This window comes from Gossypium raimondii, chromosome 2 (assembly GCF_025698545.1).
Source record: "Gossypium raimondii isolate GPD5lz chromosome 2, ASM2569854v1, whole genome shotgun sequence".
NCBI classification, from domain to species: Eukaryota; Viridiplantae; Streptophyta; class Magnoliopsida; order Malvales; family Malvaceae; genus Gossypium; species Gossypium raimondii.
The window spans coordinates 20,473,414-20,489,269 of NC_068566.1; positions in this window are offsets into that span (position 1 = coordinate 20,473,414).

Below are 15,856 nucleotides of genomic sequence, written 5' to 3' on the forward strand. Positions count from 1 at the left end.
AATATCCTTGAAAAGGATCTGATGGATATGTTTTGAGAATCCTATTGCCAGAATTCCATTTGTAACCCCCTAAACTCGACCTAGATGTTATGGCCGAATCTCGAAGATCACATTGGCCATATTGATGGCGCGTAAAAATCATTTAACTATTTTCTCCTAAAAATCTTCATTGCTAAAAATGTCATTGTTGAGAAAATTGAATTTTGTTTCAATTTATTTATCTTTAGAAAACTCAAGTTTTGATATTTTTCAGAAAGTGCCATACTTCAATTAAAACATCACAACAGATAATTTGTATATCTAAAACTCGTTTGTCATTTTCAAAACATAGATTTAATATATATCTCATGAAATATCAATTTTGTGAGTAGATAGTGTTGAGTTTCAAAAACCAAGTATTGAATTTTGAAAACACCCTTGTTGGGCCTTGTTTGACTTAGTTATGAAAAAACCATCATAAATTGTCAATTTCACAATCTTTTAAATGAAATTTTATAACCTAAATCTTGTAGAAAAATCCAAAATCAAAATAATCCAAATTCCAAAAGAAAATCCCAAGCAAAAGTCAACTGTAATAAAAACACATCCTCAAAATATCGAGAACCAAAATAATATAATTTTTTGAAAATGACTGAGAGCACCTCCGTAAGCTAAGCCTGTCTTAACCTCGATTATTATCTAAAAAGTCTAAATTAAAAAGGGGTGAGCTTTAAAATCACATTGTGGGATCAACACAAATATAATCACATACATATCAAAATACCAATATCATCATATCAATCATCATAATAACAACAAGTTCTAATACTAATACTTATGCATGAACATGTCAATGCATACTTTAAGAACGATGCACATTTTATAAAAATTCCTACCATCTCCGCTACACACCATATATCAAGTTCCCCAGAACTCGTCCATCCAATAACACACCATTTGTGGACAAACCAAAACATAAATACCAATAAACGATCACATAACACATCGTGGACAAGCAACCACATAATTACTGATAACGACCACATAATCTTAGTTAAACTGCCGCATAGCTTACTCCTTTCGCAATCCCACCCCATGCATGTGATATGGCCATTTTAACACATACGTTTCAGTTTTCACATTTTTCACATATTCATGCTCGTAACTCATATTTCTCATTTTCTACACATATCCATGTATCACGCTCACATTTTCACATATCACATAGTTTTCACTTTAGCATGCTTTAATATACATATTTTTATTAAAACATGGATCTTAACATACACATACATATATCAAATGTTTAGATCATCACATATCAATCTAGCCGTAAATCACATAACATAGAGTTGAGATCAACATTACATACATCACATATCACAAATCATGAATTTTCACAACACTTAATAGTTAAGTACACTTACTTGGAGTCCTCTTTGATTGATTTTTTCAACTCCACTAGAGTACCTAATGTACTCACAAATCAATTAGTTAAATAACATTTTATTAAAGTAAATAACATTATATTTCACTTAAAACGAGAGTTAGATCCCACACCTTAAATCGTAGATCCGATTACCACAATCCTATTAAAGGAGATTTCACTTGGATCTAAACCGGTAGATGAATCCTTAAATCGAGACTTGGATTAGTTGTCCTCATTATCACACTAAGGATCTCTTTGATCGGCATCGTTTAGTCCTTCAAGTTGATACGAAATCACATTAGTACATATGTTAAACAAATAATAAAATAACTTGATGATATTATCACCTTATACCATTCGACCAAACCATGGTATTTCTAAAATAAAGAATTTTACGAATCGAACAACCTTACTTACACTTGATTTAATACGAAATGATCAAAGGATCAAGAATGGAATGAGATCAATGTTTGAGTGATCTAAAAATAAATAATCAAATAAGTGGAAGAAAAATATAAGTTTTAGTCACTAAGGAAACAGTAAAAGAAAGAGGAAGAAAAAATGAAAATTTTGGTCACCAACGGCAGCAACGACGGTGGTTTGGCTATGGAGGAGCGACGGATTGGGTGATGAAAAAATATTAAAAGGAGGAGGTTTCGGTCACTACAATTGGAAGAAAGGAGAAAAGAGAAAATAAGAGAAAATAGGTGAGAAGGAGGAGACACGCTGTGGTTCGTAGCAACGGTCACAGTGACTCATGCCAGTGAAAGGGAGAAGGAGTGAAAAGGGACGATGTTTATGTTAGCTAGGAGGTCTTTGATGGTGGTGGAAGGCTAAGTTGTGGTGGTTGGAGAACAAAAGTTAAAATGAGGTGGTGGTGGTTCTATTTTGATTTGAGAGAAAAAGAAGATAAATAAAATGAAAAAAATATATATTAGGGTGCAAATGAGGGTGTGGACAACACAAAGGGTGTGTGTAGCTTCGTTAACCATGACCAAGTTTATTGTATCACAATCTTATGGCAAGAGAGGAGGTTTTGGCAAGGGAGTGAAAAAGAGGATATGTCTCACAACATAAAACAAGTTTGACTTGCTAAAGGAGGAAAGGAATCCTCCACATATGGCAACAAGGGGGTGGACGACAAGCACTTAAATCACATGGAAAATTTGTAAAAAAAAAATTAAATGGAAAAGCATAAACATTATGACTTGAACCTTGAACCACCACTGGGATAGCTAAAAGGTTAATAAACCACTAAACTACTCACCTCCTTGTTCTCAAACTTGCGCAAATAAAAATAAAAATATGGGATGACATTTCCTAAGGGTTTGAAATAAATTTGCACTAATTAGAAATTAACGAGAGCTAAGGGTTTCGAACCCAAATCATCAAACACAACTCCAACACTACTCAATCACTATAATTGATATTTATTTATTATCAAATGAGAAAAAATTATCTAAATAAAAATTCGGTCGTGACCACTCTTAGTTTATTAACCCAATTTCTACTAACCCGATTTCTGGGATGTGACACCATTAACCATGGATTTCTTAATATTTATTTCTAAGAATTCCAAATCTTCAACGCTATCAACTTTAGCATATCCTTCCTCTTGGCCTGGATTCCCTTTCCCCAATAGCATTTGTTTCCTGGAAACTTTTGGTTGTGGATCTGGATCCACGACCATATCAATGAGAACATTTCCATCATCACCTTCACCATCTTTAAACTGGACTTTTTTTGTTTCCCAATCAACAGTTGACCGAGAATCAGAGATCTTATCATTTTCCAGAGAAAACTCTATTTTTTTTTAGAATCTAGGTTAAGTAGATCAATTTTTAATGTCAACGTAAAAACGTAATAGAAAATTCCTTAATAATGATTATGAAAATTAAACTAAAAATTACGTAAAATAAAACCACAACAATTAAGACAAAAAATTAGTATTCAAAATCTAAATTCCAAACTACACCAAGACAGGCTTTTAGCGGCGCTTTTTTAGGCCTTTAGCGGCGCTTTTTAGCGCCGTAAAGCGCCGCAAAAAATGCCGCTAAAGACTGCGTCACTAACTTTAGTGGCGTTTTTAGAAATAAATGCTGCTAAAGACCAAGATCTTTAGCGGCGCTTTAACCACAAATGCCGCTGAAGGCCATGGTCTTTAGCGGCGCTTTTCCCACAAACGCCGCTAAAGGTCATGGTCTTCAGCGGCGCTTTTCCCACAAACGCCGCTAAAGATCACGCTCTTTAACGACACTTTTATGACAAACACCGCTAAAGGTCATGGTCTTTAGCGGCACTTACAAAACAAACGCCGCTAACGATAATGATCTTTAGCGGCGCTTCTCCAGAAAACGCCGCTAAAGACCCTGATCGTTAGCGGTGCCTTTCCAGAAAACGCCGCTGAAGACCATGATCTTTAGCGGCACTTTTCCCACAAACGGTACTAATTTTGGCAGATTTGTAAAATAATTTTTTTTATATTTTCATCTCTCCTGTAAAAACATATCAGAAGAAACCAAATCTAAACCAACCGAAAGTAATAAATCTATATAATATTTAAAATTAAACGAATAATATATAATAAATATCAATAAATAAAATAACATTCGTATTATTCTTACAAAAATGTTAAAAGTTAAAATGATAATTAAAAGTCAAAATTGAAGTATATTTACACGATAGTCTAAGACGGTGGCTGTTGCAACAGCTGAAACATTTTCATCATACTCTGAAGCTGCTGCTAAAGTTCATCGTACTTTTTATGCTGCTCTGCTTCCCTCACTGCAGCCTCTACTTCCCTCGCTCCAGCCTCTACTTCTCTCGCTGCCGCATCTGCTTTAAGCTGCTGCTAGAGTTCTTCATACTTTCGTTGAACCTCAGCTTCTCTTGCTATTGCATCTACTTTAAGTTGTAGCTGGAGTTCTTCATATCTTTTTTGAACCTCCGCTTCTCTCGATGTTGCCTCCTCTTTAAGTTGTGTAATTTGCTAAATTTTTGTTGCTTGCATCTGAGCCATCTGGTCTCTTAACCTCTAAACTTCAGCTTGAGCCTGACTCCCCGAAGGCATGTATTATTGCGAGCTCGATCCAAAATATTGGGAATGGTCAACAAAAGATCCTTGAAATCGAACCCGACCATACCTTTCAGGACCCAAAACTTCAGTGATAATCTGGTTATCAATGTCGTCAATATGAACAGAACTATCACTGGAAGCAATCGCTTCGTACTCCGCCTTTTTATCCTTTAGTTTTTCCTAAAAAATAAATCAAATAGTTAGGACCGCAATATATATTAAAAAAACAAATGCAACATAAATTAACAATATTTACATTACAAGAAATGAAATAAACCATTAGAAAATAAAAACTATAAATAATTAAAACAAGTCAAATTGTATTAAGCAAACGTACCATAATTTTTGCAGCTTCAGGAGTCATAGGGTTTCCATCTTTCTTCCTATGTGTAATGTCAAAAAATTGAAGGCGTCCAACTTTTTGATCGGACGACAGTTCCTACAATACAATAGTAAAAATATTATTTGATAGAAAGTAATAAATATCTGCCAGTATTAAAAAATTCAAAATACCTCAGCCTGAGCTACACATGCAAAACTTTTTGACCCAGCTGTGTGAGTGAATTTTTGTTTCTGCCTACTACTTTTTCCAACTCGTTCACGATCCTACATTATGAAATTATTAGCACGTTAATTAGTAAATACTATACACCAAAATAATTACAATATTTTATAAGTTACACATACCTCTCCTTTCTTCGAAGTCCAAAATCTAATGATCTCTTCCCACTGGTACCTCAGCATTCCCGACGGGACATTTTGTAATTTCTCGTCGAGTGTTGTTTTTGTCTTAAAATAGCCTTTCTTTAAAGTGCTCTTATGGTCTCTCCATCTTTTTCCCAATGCCTTCTTTACATAAGCATTAGAGACCTCTAGAGCAAATCTCGCCTACAAAAAATACAACTTAAGAAAGTAAATGTAAACGAAACTTAAACCCAAGTATTATAAATGACATACACATTTTGTGACCTTAATGTTATCGAGAGCTTGGTTCTTGTTACTCTCGGGCACTTTATGCCATGACTCGAAGTTAATTGGCAACATATTTGCATTCCGTGCTAGAATGCTCATGTATCCTGCTAAAAGGCGAGCTTCTGATCCAACAGGCTGACCAAAGCTATTACTGGATACTTGGACACGCCCGACTGGATCTAGCTCATATAAATCCCTCAGTAGCGTACGTCTGCGAACTCTCCGCTTCCCACTCGTTTCAGCTGAAAAATAAAAGTATTGTAATATAATAAATTTAAAAAAAAATAAACAATAAGTCAACACACATGTAAATTAAATGTTAAATTACTTTGAACTTCTATAGGTTCCTAAGGTGTAACCGGAACATTCGAAGATCCAATAGCAGTCTGTTGTTCAGTGTTGTTTGTTTCCGCCGAGTTTGGAGTACCTTGAAAAATGCGGTGCTCTCGCACTTTTCTTCTAGGCATTTTATTTGCAATACAAATAAATTAGTTGAAAACTTAGTATACAATTACAACAATAATAGCACATATAAAATAGTTGAAATATATAAAAAGACCAATATTTATATTATAATATTACATATAATTAAATAATCATAAAATCTTACTACATTATAATTCGTAAATATCTTCATCCGTATCCTGGTAGACCGATTGAAATTGTTACTAGTACTAGGGATGTTTTCGTTTAAGTTTTGTTCTGGAAATGGAAAAGTTTGTGTTCTGTCGTCAATGCCATCTCTACTTCCACTGCCCATGTCAAACAAGTCTCTAGGGATGTTACGGAGTACAATGTACCAACCCTCATCAGTTGGATCTTTTGAGTAAAAAACTTGTTTGACTTGAGAAGAAAATACATACGGCTCATCAATCAACTGTTGTCCTGTGTGAATCAATCGAGTGAAGTTCACCATTATGAAACCAATTTGATCTTGCTTGATTCCACGAGCAGTATTAACATCGGCCCAATCACCTCGAAATAAGACAACTTTCAATTTGCCGTAGTAATCCAACTCAATTATGTCAGTAAGAAGTCCAAATATTCCACATTTCCTCGTGAGATTATTGTCCCTAGCACTAGCATTACTTGTAATTGAGGAATTAACAACTATTCCACAATTTTGTGTTCTCCTCAATCTCTCGCGATATTTTGTATGAAATCTAAATCTGTTGATGAGGAACGCACTATATCTTTTAACCACCCGATTTGGACCTTGGGAAAGCCATTTAACTTCGTCGGTGACATTCTTCCTACTCCAAACTTATTGAATGGAAAGTAAACTGAGTAATTAAAAATGTTATGAGTAAACATTATTATTTGTCGGTGAAAGCTCCAATTGCATATCGTTTGGCTTAACCATTCATGAAAAGATTCTGTGAACAACTTATTGATATCTATATGTTGTGTTTTTCGGGAGAACGAACGAGATCTTAATATTTTTTTGTACTCACTATGTTAAAAATATGCTCAGTTTGTTAGAATATAAACAATTTTTAATTGATGAATATTTATCAAATTTCTAGAACTTACTTGCGTAAAGGTTCCATTGATTCGTGGTGAAACAGAACATATCGATGTGCTTGTACCCACGATAAATCATCTAATTTTGTAATTTCAACTTTGTCGATTGGTTCTCCAAAACTTTGGAACAAATAAGTATCGACAAAGTTATGATCTGTGAGTCCAGCATTTCTATTTGGTCTGATCAACCTTGTTTCAACATTTTCCAAATATATTGAACAAAAGGTCATACATTCCTCCGCCAAGTAGCCTTCAGCAATCGATCCTTCTGGATAACGCTTGTTGCGGTAGTAAGACTTTAATTTGGATAGGAACCAAAACACGATATACAACATTATCAAAAGTTGTAACTAAAGGCATATAGGTGAATGAAGAAAAATTTGAAAAATTATAATTAACACATTTCTATGGGATACATCCATCGATAGAAAATGGGTCCGCCAAGAATTGCTTCATGCGGGAGATGGATTATCAAGTGAACCATAATAGTGAAGAAGGAAGGTGGGAAGATTTTCTCCATGTTGCATAAAGTCAAAGCGGCTCGATCCTGTACCTTCTAAAGTTCTTGAACATCCAAAACTTTGCCACAAATGGCTTTCATTAAATTGGATAGTTCAATTATACAAGACATCACCTTCTTCGAAATACAACATCGTAGAGTAACTGGCAGTAAATCTTGCATCAAGATGTGATAGTCATGTGATTTTAGCGAATATAGTCTTCGATCTTTACACTAACACATCGAGATATATTTGATGCATACGCATCTGGAACCTTTATATCCTTCAACACCATGCAGAACACTTCTTTCTTCGTCTTCGACATTGAGAAAAAAGAAGGTGGCAACCGATATTTCCCATTCGAAAGTGGATTCGGATGAAGATCAGGTCGAATTCCCATCTGAACTAAATCAAGTCGACTCTGAAGACTGTCTTTTGATTTTTCGTCTACATTTAAAATTGTACCGACAATGTTCTCGCAGACATTTTTCTCAATATCCATAACATCAAGATTGTGTCGTAAAAAGTGGTGCTTCCAATAAGGTAACTCAAAAAAAATACTTCTTTTTTTCCACAAGTCCGCCTCATTAGGATCATCCTTTTCATCAGAGTCATCATCAGCTTCATCATTTGATCTTCTATTTCTTTACGTGTTTGTCGGTTGGTTCATCTTCCCATAACTGAAATTCATATCTTCCAACATTAACAAGATTTCGGATCCACTTGTCTGCGAAGAAGCTTCTCTGAACTCTTTAGTACCGTCAAATGTTGAACTATGAAATCTAAATCTATGATTTTTCGGTAACCACCGACGGTGCCCCATGTAAGAGAACTTCTTACCATTGTATAACCATTGCGAACATGTTTGTGCAGCACAACAAGGACATGCATAACGACCCTTGGTACTCCAACCGGATAAATTGGCATAAGTGGGGAAGTCATTAATGGTCCACATCAAAGCTGTACGTAAATTAAAGTTCTCCTTTCTCAGCACATTGTATGTCTCGACACCAGCCCATAATTGTTTTAACTCTTCAATAAGTGGTTGTAAATAAATGTCGATATCATTCCCAGGCCCTTTCTCTCTAGGGATAATAATAGATAAGATAAGGGAAGATTGCTTCATACAAATCCACGGAGGAAGATTGTAAGGAACAAGCACTACTAGCCAAGTACTGTACACAGTACTCATGATCTTGTAAGGATTAAATCCATCAGATGTTAGGCCAAGCCTCACACTCTTAGGATCGCTTGTAAAGCTTGGAAATTTATTATCAAATGATTTCCAAGCTAAAGAATCTGTCGGATGCCTTAATAATCCATTATCAGTTTGTCCATCATGGTGCCACGTCATTGACTCTGCTGTCTTTGACCACATGAAAAGCCTTTGAAGCTTTGGTATCAGCGAAAAATACCGTAAAATCTTAACCGGCTTCTTTATTGGCTGTGCATCATTTTCATCGTTGTTCCCATCTTCTATGTTTTTATTTATCCAACGTGATTGGCTGCATACATGACAGCAGTGTTGGTTTCTTCGATCGCCCCAATACAACATGCAGTCATTCGAGCAACTATGGATTTTGTTGTACCCAAGACCTAAATCTTTTATCATTTTCTTCATATCTTTGCATGATTGAGGGATTTTTGCAAATGGAAACATCTCTCTCAAAAAATCTAACAGTATTGTCAAAGAGTTCCCGGTCCACCCTCCTAAACATTTTAACTAGAAAAGACGAATACAAAAAGACATTTTTGAGAATTTTGATCCCTCATATAGTTCTTCGTTCATCTCATTAAGTAGCGCGTAGAACTTCACCGCTTCTCCATTCGGCTCTTTATGAGGTACACTTGTTCCCGGTTCGGTAAAAGCATTTGCACCAACATTACAATCATCAGATGCCACAAAGTCAGCTGGGAACAACTGAAAACCATGCCACAACATACCTTCCATGTCATCCCCTCCAACTGACTAATGGTAAGCAGGACCAGGATAAGATACATCCATCGTTGAAGAAGAAGTACTAGGCGGGCATTATCCATGAAAAAACCATTGTTTATACCCCCGAACAAACCCATCAACAATTAGATGCTCGTATACAACTTCATGATAATGCCAGTTTGTGTTGACACACTTGTTACACGGGCAAAGAATCATGTTCTCTTGGCTTGCAGATTGAAATGCAAAATTTAGAAAAACTCTGTACTTCATTTCGATAACTGTTGCTTACCCTTGACAAATTCATCCAAGACCGGTCCATTTCTTAATTCTTGAAGCCTGATCTTGACAATAAATGGTACGAGTTTAGGATTTAGAAATAAGTATAATTAAGCTATGTAAGTTATGTAAGTTATATAAGTTGTGTATAATGTAAGTTATGAAAGTTATGTATTATGTAAGTTATTTAAGTTGTGTATTATGTAAGTCATGTAGGCTATGTATTATGTAAGTTATAATAAGTAAGTTATGAAAGTTATATATAAGTTTATATATAAGTTATGTAAGTTATATATGTAAGCTATGTGTTGTGTAAGTTTATATATAAATTTTATTCAAGTTATGAATGTAAGTTATGTAAGTTGTGTGTAATGTAAGCTATGTATTATGTAAGTTATTTAAGTTATTTAAGTTGTGTATTATGTAAGTCATGTAGGGTATGTGTTATGTAAGTTATTATAAGTAAGTTGTGAAAGTTATATATAAGTTTATATATAAGTTATGTAAGTTATTGTGTAAGTTATGTGTTGTGTAAGTTTATATATAAACTTTATTTAAGTTATGTATGTAAGTTATATATAAGTTTATATATAAGTTATGTAAGTTATTATGTAAGTTATGTGTTGTGTAAGTTTATATATAAATTTATATATGTTATGTATGTAAATTATGATATGATTGATAAATTTTCAAATATATATAAAATTTTAATATATATATTAAAGCGTATATAAATATATATATCAAAGATGTTTTAAAATATAACTTTGAATAAATTTCATTTAAAATATAATTTTGTAGCTTTAATTTCGGATAATTCAAAGATCGTTATGATATGATATATATTTTGTAGCTTTTATTAATTCAAAGAACAAATTATGTCAAAAAAAAACATTGACTTAGCATTACAAGATATAATTAATTTGTTTATAATTATCAAAACAACTTTTGTTATTAAAGAAATAATACTTTGAGTTGCCATTACAAAATAAATATATTTTGAAAAAGTATATTTTTATTTTAATAGCATATATACGATAAATAAACAAATTTATTTGTATGTAAAAGATCATTAATCATTAACATAAAACCAAGTTGTAAATATAAGATCGATAATTTTATAAATTTGAACTAAAATAGATAATTGCAACACATAATATTGGAAATCGATGATTTATAAACGCTAAACCGATTAAACGATTCGCCCATAATTTATTCAATTACTCAAATATATAAAGTTATTCAACAATTATATTCAATTTTAATAGTTTAAAACAATTGCCTTTGCCGAATAGCAATTCTTAAATTTAAACATCAAATAATGTAATAAGTTGCAAAGTCAAGTGCAAATTTAGCTAAAATGGTAATTAAAACTCCTTCTAAAAATGAAAAATAATAATTAAACTATACAACTAAAATATAAAAAAAATTAAAACAATTTGACTTTTTTATAAGAAAACTAAATAGAGAAACATAGGAATAAATACCTTAAATTTCCTCAATTTCAAGCAAATCCTAGAAGAAAAGATAGAAATACATTAGTAGAAAAATGTAAGTAATAAACTAAAAACTAAAAAAAACAAAATTTTATATTCACGAAGTTAGCTAAACTAAAAAAACTAAAAAAAGCTAAATGCATAAATGATTTAAAGTCATATCATATACATTGTTTCTTTCAAATAAGCTAAAAAAAAAAGAAAAAGAAATAAAAACCCTTCGGTTTCCCTCGCCGCCGGTGGGGTTTTTCGGCGAACCCGTTGGTCCGACGACCCCAAGGCCAGAGGAACCTCCGTCCCCGACACTAAAGGTAACCGATTTCTCTTTTTTATTCAATTTTCTCTTTGAAATAAATTAAAAAAATAAAAGAGGCACCTTTTTTGAATCTGTTTCAAGCTCTTTTTTATTTCTGATGTTCGTAAAAGGGGAAGAAGCCATTACAAGGCTGAGATCCAGGCTTTTATAGCAAATTTACAATACATTTTTATTTATTTTTTCAACTATTTTGCACTGTTTTTGCCTCTGATTTGCGTGTTTGGTTTTCATTTTGCAGGGGTTAAGCAGTGGAGTTGGTGCTACCAGAGGAGTGATGTGACGAAGGCGTGTGTGGCATCCGGCGCGAGTCAGAGGCAGGGGGGTGCGACGCTAGGGCGGCAGAAGTCAGAAGACCCTAGGTGCGGCACACCTAGGGTTTGTTTTTGCTGTTTATTTTTCTGATTCTGTTGGGCTAGGGTTTATTTTTATTTTGGGCCTGGTTTGGGTTAGTTTAGGGTTTAATTGGGTTTTAGGCTGGGCAAATATTGGGCTGTACAGCTGCCCCTCTTTGCTCGTTGTCGTGTAACGAGAACAGAGCAAAGACATAGAAAGACCAATTTTGCCCAGCCATGTCGGGTCTTGACTTCTTTTGACGCTTCTTTTCTTCAAGTAGCTTTATTCCAGTCCATTGTGTCTTGTCGCTTCGATCCACTCCACTGCAGTTCAAAAAGATCTGACTTGTAGCTTCAATCTTCTTTGCAGCAACTTCAGGGGGACGAGATTCGTGGTTTTAGTCTACTCCACTGCAACGTCAGGGAGATAAGACTTGTATCTTCAACCTGCTCCACTGCGACTTCAGGGAGATAAGGTTTACACGATAAGATCCACTATCAACGGTCTTCGATCTGCTTCACTGCATCTTCAGGGAGATAATATTTGTTATGGTAGATTTAATCCGACCTACTGCAACTTCAGAGGTATAGGATTCATCATTTTGGTCCACTCACTGCAACTTCAGGGAGATAATATCTGCTATCTTCAGTCTATTCTACTGCAACCTCAGTGAGATAAGACTTGTAATCTTTAACCTGCTCCATTGCAACTTCAGGGAGATAAGGTTTGATATGATAAGATCTAATTCAACCTGCTGCAACTTCAAAGACATGAGATCTGTTATCTTTAGTCTATTCTACTGCAACCTCCGTGAGATAAGACTTGTAGCCTCAATAAAGTCTGATGCGATCTGCTCTACTGCAACTTTGGAGAGATAAGATCTATCTTTTAATCCGCTTCACTGCAACTTCAGGAAGATTGGACTAGTAACTTCAATCTGCTCGACTGCGATTTCAGGGATATAAGACTTGCAACTTATAGCTTCAATCTGTTCCACCGTAACTTCAGGGAAATAGGATTAGTAGCTTCAGTTTGCTCCACTGCAACTTCAGGGAGATAAGATTGGTTACGATCTGCTCTACTGCAACTTCAGAGAGATAAGGTCCATCATTTTGACCCGCTCCACTGCAACTTCAGGGAGATAAGATTTATATTTTCAACTTGCCCCACTACTCTACTGCAACTTCAGAGAGGTAAGGTTTGTAATTTATAGCTTCCATCTATTCCACTACAACTTCAGGGGAATAAGACTTGCTGTCTTCGACTTGCCCTACTGGAACTTTAAGGGGATAATGTTAGTGACTCCAACCTGCTCTACTACAACTTCAGAGAGACAAGGTTTATTATTTCAACCTACTCTACTGCAACTTCAGAGAGATAGGGTTTGTAATTTACAGCTTCCATCTATTCCACTACAACTTCAGGGGAATAAGACTTGCTATCTTCAGTCTACTCTACTGCATCCTTAGCGAGATAGAACTTGTAGCTCTAATAAAATCTGATGCGGTCCGTTCTACAACAACTTCAGAGAGGTAAGATCCATCATTTTGACCCGCTCCAGTACTGCTTAGGGTAACAGAATCTGTAATCTTCAACCTACTCCACTACCAAATACAGGAAGACAAGATCTACTATCTATGATCTACTCCGTTGCCAAATATAGGAAGATAAGATCTGCTATCTTCAATCTACTTCACTGCCAAATACAGGAAGACAATATCTGCTATCTCCGATCTACTCCGCTGCCAAAAATAGGAAGACAAGATCTGCTATCTACAATCTACTCCGCTGCCAAATACAGGAAGACAAGATCTGCTATCTACGATCTACTCCTCTGCCAAATACAGGAAGACAAGATCTGCTATCTTCGATCTACTCCACTGCCAAATACAGGAAGACAAGATCTGCTATCTTTAATCTGTTCCGCTGCAAACTCAGGGAGGCGAGGCTTGTGTCTTTGATCTGTTTCATTGCCAGTACAGGAAGACAGGATCTGCTGCTTCTAGTCCACTCCTCTGTAATTTCTGAGAGATAGGACTTGATATGACGACTTCAATTTATCCCACTGCAACTTCAGGGGTGTGGGTAACTTCATTAATATGTTCTCCAGCGAAAATGACCTGTAAAGTCCATTTTATGAACCTATTTATGCCTAAAGATTAGGATGCTATGATCAGAACGAATCAAATGCTCCTAACTAGGTGTGTGTGAATTATATTTGCATGAATGCAGAATGTCCTGAGAATGATCCCTTTTTAATGTTAGGGTTGTTATTGCTCGTTATTCAATAAGGTTTTATTGCCAACACATCAGAATGCTATCTTGCTCGGCTGGTAACACTCATCTCTTACTTAGCCTGATTGCCCCCTACTGTAATCTTCAGAGTTCAATCCGTTGTAATCTTCAAGGTTAATTCCATGGTAATTTTGGGGCATAAAATTCGAGCCATCTTCCTCCTACTGAGTATAAGATCTGACTTTTCTCAATCCTCTTCCACTGTAATTCAGGGATACAGGATCTGAATCTTTTTGGTCTTCTACACCATTCCCAAGGTGCCGTACCAAATGTTTATGCACGATTGCGGAATTTTCTCTTCCAAAAACCTTTTTCTATCACTCGGTGATCATTGCTCGTTTGTTTATTGAAGCTTTGTCACCAACTTGACATTTTGTCGTTTTCTTCAATCCATGCTTGGACCACAAAATTTGAAAGGATAGTCTTAATTTAAACTTTTCCTTCTTAGACATTTCACCCTTTAAACTTGGTGTGCTCTAAACAATAGTCCTGTTTCAAGTTCTTGTATTATTTAGAAGCTTTCAGAGTAATATGTAAAACTCCCTTTGTTCGAATTTTAACAGCCCATTAATCTTTATTTCAATTGAAAATGCTTGAAAAAAATTATCACAACGGGAAAGGTGAAATCTTATTGAGAGTAGAGCTCTGAACAAAGAAATTAATCAGGATAGCAAATTTTGTTAAAATTCAAATTGAATAAGATGAAAAGGATTATCACAATGGACAAGATGCAATTTTACTGAGAAAAAATCTCGAAATAAATAAATAATCAAGATAGAAAATTTGCTAAGATACGATAAGAATAAATTAATCAAGATGGGATATTTTGCCAAAATAAAAATGAATAAAATGGAAACAGGTGCCCTAGATATCATAGCATGAGCTTCTTTGCCCTAAATTTCTTGAGGACCCTTTCGAACTTGATATGTGTCTAGAAGTCCTAGAAGACTTTGTTGATGCCCCATATGTAGCATCTCTCCTTCTTATTAATTCAGAGAGGGCATGGCTACTGCATGCCCCACTTTTGATCAAAATTTGAATTGCCCATTCCTGAGTTTTAAATTCAAAACCCCTTTGGTCTCAAGGCGCCCTTTGTGGGTTTTCACCTATGCCTCTCCTTTTTCTTTTTCTTCTTTTCTTTTCTTTTTTCCTTTTCTTTTTTATTTTTTTCTTTTTTTGTTTGTTTTTTTTTTTGAACATTCTTTGATTGAATTCGCACTCGCAGGATCAGGTAAGTCCTTGCTATCCTTTCTGGTCGAAATCAACACTTCTCCAAATAAAACCTTCCACATAAGGTTCTTTTCAATTTGATATCCTCTTTCTTCTAAAGTCCTTTTTGTATAGAGAGGATTTTCTTCGATGTTAGGTCCCATTCATAGAACTCTCTAAGGCGAACCTTCTTTGGTGAGCTCACGTCTTTTGTTTTTGGTGTATTTGACCGAGACAGATAACTTTGCACATTTCTCTTCAATTGAGATCTGATCCAACACTCGAAGAGAAGGAATCTTGACCTCAATGAGCAAAACTACGATGAGCCAATGTGTTGCCCCGGTAGCAGTTTTTCCTCCCTTTTTTTTTCTCCCACTGCACCGTGCATTTTGGGGCGAAATGTGTTAACCTTGAACAAACTGCAAACTTTTGATATCGTGTCATTGTTCAATTTTCGTGCATTGTCAGATATGCTCCTTTTTGGCATTCCATACTGACATATGATTTTTCAA